Source organism: Balaenoptera acutorostrata, chromosome 1 (genome assembly GCF_949987535.1).
Source record: "Balaenoptera acutorostrata chromosome 1, mBalAcu1.1, whole genome shotgun sequence".
Lineage (NCBI taxonomy): Eukaryota > Metazoa > Chordata > Mammalia > Artiodactyla > Balaenopteridae > Balaenoptera > Balaenoptera acutorostrata.
The window spans coordinates 55,685,290-55,701,070 of NC_080064.1; positions in this window are offsets into that span (position 1 = coordinate 55,685,290).

The following is a 15,781-nucleotide window of genomic DNA, read 5'->3' on the forward strand; positions in this document are numbered from 1 at the left end:
GGTTCTAGAGTAGTTGTGGGAGACAGGCTCAGTAGTTGTGGTGCACGGGCTTAGTTGCTCCGTGGCATGTGGGATCTTCCCGCACCAGGGTTCGAACCCGTGTCCCCTGCATTGGCAGGCGGATTCTTAACCACTGCGCCACTAGGGAAGCCCCTACAAATGCATACTTTTTATAGAAGATTGAGAAACGATCAAGTGCCCATATCAAAAACTAAGGACATGCAAGGTGGTGGCTTTGGGGTGCTGATGACCTAGATATAGCCCTTTCAGGAGTGTGGCCATGAATCCCTGCTCTCCTTGGGGCAGCACAGTGTCCCAAGCCTACCTGACATGTGCCTGATGGAGCTGCTGTCCCCAAAAGGAAAGACAGGAACAGTGAAGGTCTGAGCCTGTTTCTTGTGGAATAAGCAAAGGGAAACATCATAAAATTAGTTGAAATAGTTAATCTGTGATTAATATCTGGGAATATTAAAAAAATTCTCCAAATAATTACACTAAGTTAAGGGGCCCAGCAAAGCCCACAGTCTCTGCTCTTCATCTGTTAGTTATAAAAAATAGCACCCCAGAACCCTCTGCAGCTAGAGCTGAGGCCGAAGAAAAGTTTCAGTGTTTACATTTTCTGTTTTAATATTTGGTAAAAAAGAGTATCTAAATCCACGCTCATCATTCAGATGTGAGCATTCAGAGCCTTTATAGATGTTTAGTGCTTGTTTGTGTTTCCTATTCTCTGGTTTAGACAATCACCAAAGGGAGACTGTTGACAAGATGGTAGGTGTGCCAGCTCCAGCTGGGGGTTCACCCAGGAGCCAGCCAGCCACCTCCCACCCCAGTCCTTGATTGTGGTTCCTGCCTCTGGGGTTTTCCTATTGCCTTTTGGACCCTCTCCCAAACTCCTGTCTCCCACTCTTCCCCCTTCTCTTCTTTATCCCATGTCCCTTCCTAACTGGACGTGTCATATGAGATCATGTGTGCTGAGGTGTTTGTAAATGGCAATAGGGTGACAAGCCCTACGTAAACCACATTATTTCCATGGCTGGGTGGGGTGTCAGCAATGAGACTGAGTACTGGCTTATCCAGAATTCATGGGGTGAACTGCGGAGCAAGTGAGGCTGGTTGACGATAGTGGCCAGTACCTATTAAGATGGGAAGGATGCTGATTATAACCTTGCTGTGCAAGAGTGCTGTACTTTTGAGAACCCCATCATTTAAGACAATTATCTCTGAAAGGGCAGTTTTTAAAGAAATGATGCCATGAACCATAACCAGAGGGGACTGTATTGTTACAGGCACTGGGTTGGTACTGCCATGGTTTGAAGGAATTAGAGGTTGATACTCAAAGTATCTGACAGCTGATAATGGCATGAGCACCTAGAAGGGGCGATCAAAATGCAGACCGTACTGGCTGAGAGCATTCCTGAGAAAAAGAGTCTAAAATGGGATGACTTAATCACCTGCCATATGGCTCCCCTGCCATGATGAGGGCAACGAACCAACTATCTGGTGAAGAAGTGATCCGAAATCGTGTGACCTCCGTTTTCTTCATCAAATGGTTTGGTATTTTCTATTTGGCAACTGTAGTCTATAATGTGGCAATTAAGAGGTAAAACAGTTTAGACTTATCACCAGTTTTCATGTCACCTTGAAATGAATGGTGGGGGTAGTGAGCAAAATGGCAATTTCAAATTGCCCAGGTGATGAATAAAATACACAACTTCACACACACACACACACAAACACAATATTGGATACCAATAGTTTCCACTTCTTAAGTGTTTATTGAGTTTCCAGCCTTGTGCTGAGTAGTTTATATGTTTGACTTCATTTAACCTTCACAAGAAGCCTATGAGGGACAGTCTATGATCCCCATCCTACAGATGAGAAATTGAGAAGTAGAGAAATTAAATAGCTTCCTTGATGTCACAGACCAGGTATTCACACCTAGGTTTTTAGAATTCTGAAACCCAAAATCAGAATGACTCTGCTGTTACTATCATTATGAATAACAATGACTGCTAAAAATAGTTAATGTTTTTGAAGATAAGACTAATAATTCTTTTTCAGACTTTAGCTATCTATCGCTTGAGTTGTTAGCCCTCCAAAGAATATTGCATGATAATAAGCAAATGCAGGTTCCCTGAAGATCAGCCATGATCATGAAAGTGTTGACTGACTGGGATTCCTACACTTACTTACAGATTCCTTGACAGGGAGCACCAGCCTCCCCTATCCTTGCCCCCAGCCCTTCCAATGGCTGTGTAGCCTCTATCTCCCTAGATTAAATTCTTTTCCACCCTGAAATACCCAGAGTAGCTTCTGTTTTCCTGACAGAACACTGAGGATATACCTCCCACTAACCATTATCTGTTCGTAACCATTAATAGGTAATGAACTGTTACTAATAAAATTAAAGCAATTAATAAACAAATAACATATTGATTACCTACTATGTTCAAGACATTGTTTTTTGATGTTGGGACAGCATAAATAAGAAATAATTCTTTCCCTTGAAAAAATTATGCTATTATATTTTGTAAATATTCATTGAATAAATGAATACAAACAACAAGAAAAATAGAAATTTAGAAACAATAGTACAGACAGAACAATAGAATGAGTTTGGACTTGAGGGCAAGATACACTTGGGTTCTGCAATCCACTTACTGTTTAATTGTTAGCCATCATTGCAGAGCCTCTTGATACATTTTCCTAATTTTAGTTTCACCCTGTGGAAGCCACGTGGGTTTGGGATTTGAGTAGACCAAGAGCAGCCAATCCTTTTTTTTTAATTTTTATTTTATACTGGAGTATGGTTGATTAAAAATGTTATGTTAGTTTCAGGTGTACAGCAAAGTGTTTCAGTTATACATGTACATGTATCTATTCTTTTTCAAATTATTTTCCCATTTAGGTTATTACAGAGTATTGAGCAGTGTTCCCTGTGCTATACAGTAGGTCCTTGTTGGTTATCTATCTTAAATATGGCAGTGTATACATGTCAATCCCAAACTCCAAATCTATCCCTCCCCCCAACTCTTCCCCCCGGTAACCATAAGTTCCTTCTCTAAGTCTGTGAGTCTGTTTCTGTTTTATAAATAAGTTCATTTGTATCATATAAGTGATATCATATGATATTTGTCTTTCTCTGTCTGACTTACTTCACTTAGTATGATAATCTCCAGGTCCATCCATGTTGCCCAAAATGGCATTATTTCATATCTTTTTTGCTGAGTAATATTCCATTGCATATTTGTACCACATCTTCCTTATCCATTCATCTGTCAGTGGACATTTAGGTTGCTTCCATGTCTTGGCTATTGTAAATAGTGCTACTATGAACATTGGGGAGCATGTATCCTTTCGAACCATGTTTTTCTCCAGATATATGCCCAGGAGTGAGAATGCAGGATCATATGTAGCTCTATTTTTAGTTTTTCAAGGAACGTCCATACTGTTCTCCTTAGTGGCTGCACTAATTTACATTCCCACCAGCAGTATAGGAGAGTTCCCAAGAGTAGCCCATCCTTGATGGCTATTGACCTAGCGTAATATTTTCCATCCATAAAATGAGTTTTTAAAGTACCAAAATGAGCACATAAACCAGGACTCAAAATTCTTCAGTCCCTTCCTGAGAAGCAAAGCATTTAGTTAATGTAGCCCAGAGTGGGCTTTTAAAAAAATCTTTCTTCCTGTCTTCCTCCAACATTTAAGGGTGTCTCTTGGTAGCTGGCCTCCAAGATGGCCCCAGTGATTCTCATTTCCTGGTGTTCATGTTCTTGCATACGTTCTCCCTGCACCAAATAGGGCTGACCTGTGTAACTGATTGGATACTGCTGAAAGGACTCTGACTTCTGACACTGCAGTGTCCATCTTATCTCTGTGGGGTCACTCACTCAGGGAAGCCAGTTACCATGTCATACTCAGTGGAAAGGTCCATATGGTGAGGAACAGAGGGCTCCTGCCCATAGCCATGTGAATGGGTCATCATGAAACTGACTCTTCTGGGCCTCATCATGCTTTCAGAGGATGCAACCCAGCCAACACCTTGACTGCCACCTCATGATGGACCTGGAGCCAGAGCCCCCCTGCTAAGCCACTCCCAAATTCCTGACATACTGAAATTCTGTGAGATAAATGTTTATTGTTGTTTTAGGCCACTAAGTTTTGAGGAAGTTTGTTAAGTTACACAGCAGTCAATAACGGATACAGGGCTCAAAAATTCACTCACAGAAGTGCATCAAATCCCTTGCCCTCTCCTCTCCTCTCCTCTAGCACTCCAGACTCCTGGGAGTCTCTTACCCTCTACTTTAACAGAAACTTCTCACCAGCTTTCCCTATTCCATCAAGTTATACCTACACCCCTTTCTCCTCACCACAGCCACAGAGAACAGCTTCTCAGGAGTCATCTTTCTCCTGTTCTCATTGCCTTTTCTCCTAAAAAAATCTGTCTCTGCCATGTTTATCTTTTCTATTCTCAGAGATGAGGAGAAGGAGAAATGGAGAAAGATGCTAAGTGGGCAAAAGAGAAGGGATGGCCGTAAATAAGTTTATCCCATCACATAATGCATTGGGTTATGAATTAAATAAGGTGATACGTGACAATGCCCAGTTCAGTGGATGACAAATGACCATCCAGTCTATCTTAGTTCCCTCCTTTCTCTTCATGCCCCACTTCACCTCTCTTCCAGCCACACAGATCCTCTTGGGGTTCACCTCAATCCTTCACTTCTGTTTGCATTAGCATTTTCTGTTCCCTCTGATAGGAATGCCATGTCTCTTCTGAACTATTTGGTGACCTCTTACTCAATCAGCTCAAGTTGTACCTGTTCTGGAAAGCCTTCTGTGTCCTCCCTGGGGCAACTACTTTCTTCCTCTCTGCACCCTTCAACCTCTTTTTGGCATCCATCCATTGCTATAATTATTGCTCTCATGTCACTCCCTTCCCACCCTGAAGGGCCTCAAGGGCAGGGAATGTGTTCTCATGTTTGTAGCCATAGAAGAGAGAAGGAAAGAAGGTGAGAAAGAAAGAGAAGGGAAAGAAGGGAAGGAGGTAGTAGACGTTGATTGGTCGGTCCTCAGCATCCATTTCCCACTTCTCTGACTTCCTGTGAGGGAATAACCTTCCCCTGTTCTCAGTCCTGGTGTCAAGGTGTGATTGACCCCACCCTGAAGAGTGGGCCTGAATGACCCAAAGAAATCACAGTATTCCAAGTCTCTGGTTACAGATGGGTTCAGATATGGGTATATAACCCAGTCAGAGACATTTTCTGAGTCTTCAGGGAAAGACAAGCCTCCTTCTATAAGAGGTACCAGAGACACTTTCCTCTTCCTGATTGATATGAATAAGGAGTAAGGAATGAATGAATAAGGAAGAGTGTACCCCTGGGGGCTGCTGGCACCCTCTTTTACTTCAAAGGGAAAATCTGTCTGAGAATGAAGCAAATGTTTAGGAGACAGAGACCAGAAATGGAGAGAGTAAAAAAAAGAAAAAAACCTACATCTTGATCACATTGTCTGCACCCTGGATCAAGCCACACCTAAAAGTGTAGCCCCTGGTATTCAGATAGGAAAATACTTTTTATTATTAAAGCCAATTTAAATTATAATACTGGCAACATAAAGAGTCCTACCTGCTACAAGAAAAAAAGAACAGGGACTTCCAGGGCGGCACAGTGGTTAAGAATCCGCCTGCCAATGCAGGGGACACGGGTTCAAGCCCTGGTCCGGGAAGATCCCACATGCCGCGGAGCAACTAAGCCCGTGCGCCACAACTACTGAGCATGCGCTCTAGAGCCTGCAAGCCACAACTACTGAGACCGCGTGCCGCACTACTGAAACCCGCGCGCCTAGAGCCCCTGCTCCGCAGCAAGAGAAGCCACCACAATGAGAAGCCCGCACACCGCAACGAAGAGTAACCCCCGCTCACCTCAACTAGAGAAAGCCCGTGTGCAGCAACAAAGATCCAACGCAGCCAAAAATAAATTAATTAATTAATTAATTTTAAAAAAGAAGAAGAAAAGAACAGAAGAAGTTAAATGTTCTCATCTAACATGTTTAAGCTAAGTATAATTTTGTATTCAAAGGCATGTGCTTCATTTATCTGGAAATTTATTTATCTAGGATTTTTTATTCCCCAGTGTTGTCAGATGAGAAAGACATTGCTGTACCTCTCTGCCTGACTAGATGACAAGCTCTTTAAAGGCAGAAACTATTTACTCATTCATTTGACAAATACTGAGCATCTTCCAAAAGTCAGGCGCTGCGCTAACACAAGAAGAAGATAAGGTCCTTGTCAGATGGAGGAGACAGCCACATCTGCTCTTCCTCTATGGTATCTAGCTCAGAGCCCTGCACATCAAGAGTGGGCAATAAAAATCGGTGAACTATTTCATGACTTCTTAAGTGCAGCTGCACAGCAGCTGAGAGTTTGTTACCAAGAAAAAGAAGAGAGTAGGAAATGGGAGACTGGAAAGAGTGCTCATTTGGTCCAGGTTGAAGGAACTGTAAAGCGAGTCATAAAAGAGAATGCCATTTGAGAGACCAGGTCAATTAGAAAAGAGTTGAATTAAGGGGCTGGTCGAAAGAAAAGCTGACGAGTTATGGACTTGCTGGGACACTGGGAAGAGCCTAGAGAGAAAGCCCAGTGGGTTCCCTAGGCCCAGAGTGAAGGAAGTGTGAGTGACCAGGTCATGGAGGAAGAGCCAAGAACTTTTTTTTTTTTTAATTTTTATTGGGGTATAGTTGATTTACAATGTTGTGTTAGTTTCAGGTGTACAGCAAAGTGAATCAGTTATACATATACCTATATCCACTCTATTTTAGATTCTTTTCCCATATAGGCCACTACAGAGTATTGAGTAGAGTTCCCTGTGCTATACAGTAGGTCCTTATTAGTTATCTCTTTTATATACAGTAGTGTGTATATATACCAATCTCCCAATTTATCCCTTCTCCCCCTTAACCCACCTCCGTGACCATAAGTTTATTTTCTACATCTGTAACTCTATTTCTGTTTTGTAAATAAGTTCATTTGTAGCCTTTATTTAGATTCCACATATAAGTGATATAATATGATATTTGTCTTTCTCTCTCTGACTTACTTCATTCAGTATGACAATCTCTAGGTCCATCCATGTTGCTGCAAATGGCATTATTTTGTCCTTTTTATGGTTGAGTAATATTCCATTGTATATATGTATCACATCTTCTTTATTCCTCTGCTGATGGACATTTAGGTTGCTTCCATGTCCTGAGCCAAGAACTATTAACCCCTGACCATCCTGATGAGCCAAGTCAGGCAGAGCCAAAGAAGATTCTCTCTGGACTCCTTCCTCCCAGCTCTCCTTGAAGGCACCTCTCCCTGGTACCTTATAGCCCTACCTAAAGCCTTCTCTGGCCCTGCCCTGCCTACAGAATAAACTTCTTAACTCTTTAATGCTTGCCCACATCAGTCTCTCCCAATTTCTAGACTCATTTCTTACCTTTAATCCATGTAGAACTTGGACAATCCTATTATTAAACTTTGTTTACATTTTTCTCTCTCCCACTGTTTTCTGGGCAGGGACTATATTGTATTCATCCCTGTGGCCCCAGCACCTAGCTCCACTATTGGTATCTAAGCTCTTGCTAAATGACTGGTGAGGTATTGTGTTCAGATAGCCAAATGGTTAGGCAAGGGGGCCCCGGTTTGATGCCTGGTTCCTGCACTTACTCACTGTGGAATTTGGGGCAAGTTATCTGATTTCTCTGCACTTGAACTCCTCATCACCTACATAAGGATCTTAGTGGTAGGTACCTCTGGTTGTTATGAGGGTTACATGAAATAACCCTTGTAAAACAGAGACACCAGGGCCTGGCACAAAAGGCTCAATTTAAAGCTAAGTATTATCACTGCCTGAACTTGGGAAACTCAGGGTTAAGCTCCAACAACTTCTAAAATCCCAACCCAACTTTAAGAGTCAGATTCTGTCAAATCAATCATCAGAACAGCGAATGCTGTACATTTGTACGTGGAACACCCTGTGTTTCACAAGGCATGCTTTGTCCTTTTCCAGCATCCCTAGTCCAGCACTGGGGAGCAGACTTTTAATAAATGTCCGCACAACAGGATGCAGGAACCTGCTGGCCTGTTCTTAGTATGGGTGGATACCAGGTATTAGTGTCCTAGGCTGGCTGTAATATTACTGCCAACTGGGTAGCTTAAAACCACAAAAATTATTCTCTCAGAGTCTGGAGGCTAGAAGTCTGAAATCAAGGTGTCCACACAGCCGCCATTTCTCCAGAGGCTCTAAAGGAGACTCCTCCTCACCTCTTCCACCTTCTGGAGGTCCAGGGGTTTCTTGGCTGTGGCAGCACCACTTCAGTCTCTGCATCCATCTTCACATGACCATTGCCTCTGTGTGTCTGCATCTTCTTCTTGTCTATCTCCTATAAAACACTTGTCAGTGGATTTAGGGTCCACTTGGGTAATCCAGGGCGATGTCGTTGCAAGATCCTTAAATTAATTACAGCTACAAAGACCCTTTTTCCAAATAAGGACACATTCACAGGTCCCAGGTAGACGTATATGTTGGGTGGGCATATTTGTTGGGTGGGCCACCATTCCACCCACCATGCCAAGCATGGCCTCAGAGGAGGGTACCTCTGTTCTGGCAGGAGCCACTGGGTCCTCTTGGACTCGAGAAGTAAGGGGAGCCGGCACTGCTTGCCGTGGGGAAATGCACAGCAAGGCCACCCCTCCCTGCCAGACTTTGGCTGCTGGGTTGAGGGGAAGGAAGCTGCTCTGAACCCAAACCTGTATCCCTGAGAGTCCCAGGGTGTGGAGGATGGAAGTTAGAGCCTGGCCAAGGTTACCACAGCAGAAGGGCACAGCGAGGGTTCTCACCAGGAGGGCTCAACCTTGCATCCCCTGGACCTGAGACTGGAGGACTTTAGACCCAGCCTCCCAACAGGGGGTTCTGATTTGAGAAGTTAACGAGTGTGAACTAAGAGAGTAAAATTTTGGAGCCAAAAGAAGGGGCACTACTGGTGTGTTGGCAAGGGTCCCAGTGGCAAAGGTATCCCTGGGGCGGATGAGCATCTGAGTGACAGTGCAAGACCAGGCAACAAGGTGAGGGTCAGAAGTATGAGCAACTAAGGCCTGATCGGATTCTCTTGCTTACTGTCTCTGCTGGGCATTTGGAAGCAGCTGGTCTGGGGACATTCTGAGCTCCCTGGGCAATGGACTGAGAGTCAGGTGGGAGAGCACAGGTTAGGAAGGACCCATGAGGGAAACAACAAATAAGTGTATGTGAGAATTTAAGTTGGGAAAAAACTTACTCTCTAAGCTAGCTGGCTGGCATTGGATTGAGCACTTACTCTTGGGCACCGTTCTAAACATATCACATGAATTCTCGTAGTCTTAAGTCATCATCTTATGGGGTAATAATATCATCCCCATTTTATAGATGAGGAAAGTGAGGCAAGAGAGACTAAGTAACACCCGAGGTCATGAAGCTAGTAGGTAAGCATTTGAACTAGATTTGAACCCAGGGGGTCTGGCTCTAGTCCAGGCTTGTCTCCACTACACACTGGTTGCCAATCGTGCTGGTTATGTTGGAGGGAAGGAAGGAATCTCATGGAATCTTGAGACCTTCCCTGTAAAGTAGGCAAGGCAGGGATTATTGCTCACTTTGCAGATTAGAAAACTGGCGCTCAGAGGAAGTCAGTGACTTGGTTAATTTCAACCAGCTAGACAGTAGCAAAGCCACTGTTTGAACCTGGATCATCTGGGCCTAGTCCCGTGCCATTTCTAATTTTCCATGCTGCCTTCAGCAGAAGTGCTTTTGTACCCTGAGTGCCTGCCTGAGCATATATTCTTCAGTCATGGGGCATGCCCAAGAAAAAGAAAGAGGGAAGGCTGAGTTTGAAGCATTGCTGTGTTTAGTGCTGAAACCCATGCTTTTTCTTAGGGGCATACAAAGTTATTGATTCAATTAAACCAACATATAATTGAGCCCCTGCTGTCACCAGGAATGTGGAGGGATGGGGAGCTCCATCTCTGGTGATGTTCTGGTCACTAGGCGCCCCCCACCCCCTGCCCCAACACAGAACCAGCACCCTCTCCAAAGTGTGCAAGTGCTCAGTGCTGGCTATAGGCCTTATCACCAGCTGAGAATGATGCCTGGATCAGTGAGGAAGCCCGGGGATGCTAGATTCCAGCTGCAGCGCTGGTCTAATAAGCTGTGTACCCTTTCTGGGCCTCCATTTCCTTCTCCATAAAATGTGAAAGCTGGGCTGAGCCATTTCTAAGATGCCACCATATACTAACTCTCTAGGAGTCTGTGATTTCCTAGAGTCCACGCCTTAATCTGTGACGGAAACTGATCTGTTATGATAATAACACTTGTGGGGTTCTGATATGAGTATTATCTCACATGGTCTCAGAGTCGCTCTGGGAGATAAGTATGATTCTCCCCATTTTGCGAGGGCTGGGGGGAAGTAGGACTGAGACGTGGAGACTTGACGTTCGGTGCTGTAATCTCACAGCTAGCAAGATTTGTACTCAGGCCTGACTGATGCCATAGCCCTTGCCCTGGCTCAGAACAATTCCATCCTGCCCACCACCACCCCCCATATGGCCCTGCATGGGCTGGGTCCACACGTAGCAGTCTGGGCCTATGGGGGCCTTGCCAGTCTTGCCGGGCTCAGCCTGCCTTCTTGCTGAGCTAGGAAAACAAGACAAGTGTGTGGGTGCTTGTCAGGACTGTGGGCACCTCAGGTTGCTGAGGGAGAACTCACTACGTTAACAAGGTGAAAGCTTCCATTCCTGACTTCTGCTGGGCTAGAGCCCCACGCCAGACCAGGCCTGATGGTTTCCTGCTGCCAGTTCCAGGGGGTTACCAACCTCTGGGTTTTTGAGGTTTGCTCAGCTTTCAAGTCTGGCCACATACAATCCCTTGCCAGACCTCGGACCAGCCCCGGCAAATGCCTCTGGCAGTTGTAGCTGCATCCAAATAAAAACAACTCTTTGATGAGCGGCATCCACGACACGGGGCTCCAGGGGTGAGAGGAGATCCAGAACCCTCAGAAACCCGGTAGCCCAAGGTTCAGCCTGAGGTGCCGGTAGCCAGGCTCCCCTGGGGCTGCCAATTTAGGAAAACTCAGACCCAGCTAGAATCATACACACGCAGAGAACCGGAGCCTCACAATGTCCCGTGACCCCCTCCTTCACCGTTCACTGCTGGGCCAGGTTGTTGACTGCCTACAAGGTACTGTTCACTGTACTCATTCATCCCTGTCCTGCCACTTACTAGCTCACGGCCTTCAGGAACTTATTTGACCTCTCTGTGCCTCTGCTTCCTTATCTATACAGTAAGGATAGTAGTTGTACCTCACAGGGTTGTTATATGATTAAATGAGAAGATGTATTTTCATTGTGCTTAGCACAATGTCTGGCACATAAGCATACAGCCTGTGGTGTTAGCTATGAGTCATCTACAGATAACAACTGAATCATTCAATGATTAAATATACACATTCTAAATATGAATACTTGCCAAGGCTGTTGTGCGCCAGGGTCTGTGCTGGGTGATGGGAGCGCAGCTACGAAGGTCACTTCTGTAGCATTTGCCAGTTTCCATGGTGTAAATATTCCCACTGTGGTAAATTCCAAGCTACACCGTCACGTCCCTGAATGCGGAGTTGGGAAGAGATACACACGAGAGCTCTCACAAACCAGTGCCAGCACAGAGGCGCTTCTGGCGGACAACCAGCGAGCTTCCCGGGAACCGAGCTGGAGGCAGAGAAATCAGGAACTGAAGCTTCTCCTTCCATGTCTGGGGAGCTGCTTGTCCCTCTCACTTCCGCTTTTCTCCACATCCTTTCCCTAGAGAGTTCTTCTGTTTACTTCTGCCACACGTGGCCCAGGCTGGAGGCTTCAGATCTTAAGGCCACCAAAGGGTTCACAGCTTACTGACTCAGCATCCCACTGCACAATTCCAAAAATCTGATCACTCATCTTTTCTTCCAGAGTCTGGCTATACAAATCACTCTTTCGTCTCTTACATTGCTTTACATTCCTTATGACATAACATCTATTTATTTATTATCTGTCTTCCCATTTGAATGTCAGATCCATGAAGGCAGGGGCACTATATCCCTGGTACCTAGAACAGTGCCTGTCACTTGATAAGTATTTGTTGAATTGATGGATCGATGAATGAATGAATTCACAGACCACTGATGAGATAACAGGTTGCCCAGTCTCAGGTCAGCTCACCGCCCCTGGTCCATTCAGCTTTGGTGAGGAAAAACCATGTGGCTCACAGAGAAGGCTGTCTCACATCTATCTACTTCAGTCATCACTTAGATTAGACTAGCACTCTCCAGGGAAATGACACACATCCCTAGAACATTGCACCCCAGGAATTTAGATTTACCTATATTTACCTAGGATAGTCCACGAATATTCAGATAGGACATCTTACCTGCAGAATGTAGACTGGTCTGAGAAATTCTAGCTTGAGCGTGATCAGTCTAGCATACTGTTGGTGGAATTTATACTTCCTATAGAAGAAATCTATTGCTTTACCTGTCTGGCACCCTTCTGTTTTATTCTAGAAACAGAATGCCCTTTTTCCTGGGAAATCCTCTTATCCCAACTCCATCCACTTATTCTGAGTGGACATCACCATGTTCTTGCAAACCCCATTTCAAATCACAGGTGAATAGACCAAGGGCAAGCAAATCACTCAAGCTGAGTCCCCTGCTTTTACTCTTGACACCAGTGAGAGAGGGTGGATGAGTCCTTCTCGGGTGGTGGAAAGAAGCCACAAGCTATGAAACTTGGAAACTATAGCCAAGATCTCCACCAAGCAAAGAAAACCAATCTGTGGGGAAAGGTAACGACTCAATATGCAGAAAAATGGAAATAAAATATGGAGGACAAGAGTCCTGACAGCATTTGATCAAGATCCAGATGAATCTCTATTCTTACTGTCATTTGTTCAGTTCTTCCACCAGTCATTTATGATAGCCCTTGCCCAGCCCCATCCCTATCGCAATTCCTTTTTTGTTATAAAGGAGTTCTAAGTTTGATTCTCTGCCACTTTTGCTGGGTTTGTGCTGACTCAAATTTCCATCACCACTTCCTATGTATATAGTTGAACACTCCTGAGGGCAAGCAGGAAGGTCCCTCACAGATAGCTTTCTAGAAATTAAAACCCTGAAATTATAGAGCTAGAAGCAGCCTTATAGCCAGTATTTGAGGTGGGGGATTGTGGTGGGGAGGGGTACTTAGGGGGACAAAGTAAGGAAGGAAAGAGAAAGAAAACTACTCACAGAATACCTATTTTATGCCATATATGTTAATTTATTATGTTATATAAACCTCACAATAATCATAATAACTATAATAGAAGTTGTTCCCATTTTATAGAAGATAAAACTGATGCTTGGACAGATTAACTAATTTGCCTAAGGACATCCGTGGTTGAAGGGAGCTAGGATTTTAATTCAGTACTCTCCACTCTACTCGCCCTGGAGTTGACTCAACAGTGGGAAACCAAGAGTCTCTGAAGGCAGAAGATTCTCTCCCTGCCCCTCAAAACCAGCATTTCCCCTGCTGGCTGGTCCTGCCTGACAAAGGAAGAGAGTCAGTGCCCCATTCTCTTTGCTCTCACCCTTCTGTTCCATGGGCTTCCCTATCTCCCTACTCTTTTTTTAAAATTTATATTTTTATTGGGAAAACAATATTTTTAAAAATATTCAAAAATATTTATTCATAATACCCCACACTTGAGCTAACCCAAATGTCAATTATTAAGAGAATGGATAAATATTTTGTGATATATTCTTTTTTTTTTAATTTGTATTAGAGTATAGTTGATTTATAATCAGTTTCAGGTGTACAGCAAAGTGAATCAGTTATACATACACATATATCAACTCTTTTTTAGATTCTTTTCCCATATAGGTCATTACAGAGTATTGAGCAGAATTCCCTGTGCTGTATGGTAGGTCCTTATTAGTTATCTCTTTTATATATGGTAGTGTGTCAATCCCAATCTCCCAATTTATCCCTCCCCCTCTTTCCTCCCTGGTAACCATAAGTTTGTTTTGTATGTAAGTTCATTTGTACCGTCTTTTAGATTCCACATGTAAGTGATATCATATGATATTTGTCTTTCTCTGTCTGACTTACTTCACTCAGTATGACAATCTCTAGGTCCATCCATGTTGCTGGGGAAGACAATATTAAGACAAAGGATTTTGTATATATGTAACATGACTGTTCCTTCTTACGTTAAGTCTGGAAAATAATACATCTGTTTAACATCATGGCTGCTCTGGAATTCTCGTTGAAAACTTTTTTAACAGAGTAGCCAAGAATATCCTGTTTCCTCTAACTGGGTAATTTTTTATTCCAGTTTTATTGAGAAATAGTTGACATACATCACTGTATAAGTTTAAGGTGTACAGCATAGTGGTTTGATTTACATATACTGTGAAATGATTATCAAAATAGGTTCAGCTGACATCCATCATCTTACACAGATACAATAAAAAGAAAGGAAAAAAATGTTCTCCTTGTGATGAGGACTTGTAGGATTTCCTCTCTTAACAACTTTCATGCATAATGTACAGCCATGTTCATTATCTTTATCATGTTGTACACGACACCACTAGGACTTATTTGTCTTATAGCTGGAAGTTTGTACCTTTTGACCGCCTTCCTCCAATTCCTTCTTCCCCTACTCTCCACCTCTGGTAACCACATGTCTGATCTCTTTTTTATGAGTTTACTTTTTTCCTGTTTCCACATATAAGTGAGCTCATACAGTATGTGTCTTTCTCTGTCTGACTTACTACACTTAGCATAATGCCTTCAAGGTCTATCCATGTGGGTGCAAATGGTAGGATTTCCTCACCTTTTTATGACTGAATTATATTCCATTGTATATATAATATAAATTCTTTATCCATTCATCCATTGATGGACACTTAGGTTGTTTCCATGTCTTGGCTATTATAAATAATGCTGCTATGTACATGGGGGTTTGGTATCTCTTCAACATAGTGTTTTCATTTCCTTCAGATATATTCCCAGAAGGGAAATTTCTGGATCATATGATAGTTCTATTTTCAACTTTTTGAGAAACCTCTGTACTGTTTTCCGTAGTGGCTGCACCAATTTACAATTTCACCAACAATGCACAAGGGTTCCCTTTTCTCTACATCTACTCCAGCATTTGTTGTCTCTTGTCTTTTTGTTGGTGGCCATTCTAACAGGCTGAGGTGATATCTTATTGTGGTTTTAATTTGCATTTTCCTAATGACTAGTGATGTTGAGCATCTTTTCATGTACCTGTTAGCCTTTTGTATATCTTCTTTGGAAAAATGTCTATTCTGTTCCTTGCCATTTTTTAATTGGGTTATTTGGCTCTTTGCTATTGAGTTATATGAGTTCTTTATATATTTGGATATTAACCCCTTATCAGATGTATGGCTTGCATATATCTTCACTTTGTTAATGGTTTCTTTTTTTATTATTAATTTTTATTGGACTATAGTTGCTTTACAATGTTGTGTTATTTTCTGCTGTATAGCAAAGTGATCAGTTATACATATACATATATCCACTCTTTCTTTAGATTCCCTTCCCATTTAGGTCACCACAGAACAGTGAGTAGAGTTCCCTGTGCTATACAGTAGGTTCTCATTAGTTATCCATTTTATATAAAGTAGTGTATATATGTCAATCCCAATCTCTCAGTTCATCCCTCCCCCCATCCCCGCTTGGTAA